Source organism: Agrilus planipennis, unplaced genomic scaffold (assembly GCF_000699045.2).
Source record: "Agrilus planipennis isolate EAB-ADULT unplaced genomic scaffold, Apla_2.0 scaffold246, whole genome shotgun sequence".
Lineage (NCBI taxonomy): Eukaryota > Metazoa > Arthropoda > Insecta > Coleoptera > Buprestidae > Agrilus > Agrilus planipennis.
Genome location: NW_020440921.1, coordinates 408263 through 408833, shown reverse-complemented (window position 1 = coordinate 408833; position 571 = coordinate 408263).

Sequence of the window (571 nt, the reverse complement as noted above, 5' to 3'; positions counted from 1 at the left end):
TTAGTATTTAAATAAATAAATAAATAAAGTATGTGTTTTTAATTTTGTCCTTAGTCTTAAACAATAGTAAAGAATAGAATAGCATAAATACTATCAAAAGAAAGGAAATTGTGTCAATTTTTGAAAATTACCAGAGCCATCATATACTTAGGAACTGACCAATTTGAAAAAAAGCTGAAGTTAATCCCGCGCGTTAAAAAGATCCAATGCAACTTATGCTCTCCTAATACAAATGTTGAAATTTATGAAAATTTTCGGTTTTGAGCCAAATACGAGGGTTAGTCTAAAAGTAATGGAAAAATCAAAAATTGTTTTTTGATATTTGGTTGTTCCGTAACTTCTTAACCACCCTCGTATATGACGGAAAACTGAAGATTTTGTTAAATCTGAAAATTTGTATTAGGAGAACATAAGTTGCAAAAGGTCTTTTTCAAAGTACCAATTATTTTTTGAAATTTGGTTCCATAACTTTTTAACCAGCCCTCGTATATGACGCAAAACTGAAAATTTTGTTAAATCTGAAAATTTGTATTAGGAGAGCATAAGTCGCAAAAGGTCTTTTTCAAAGTAT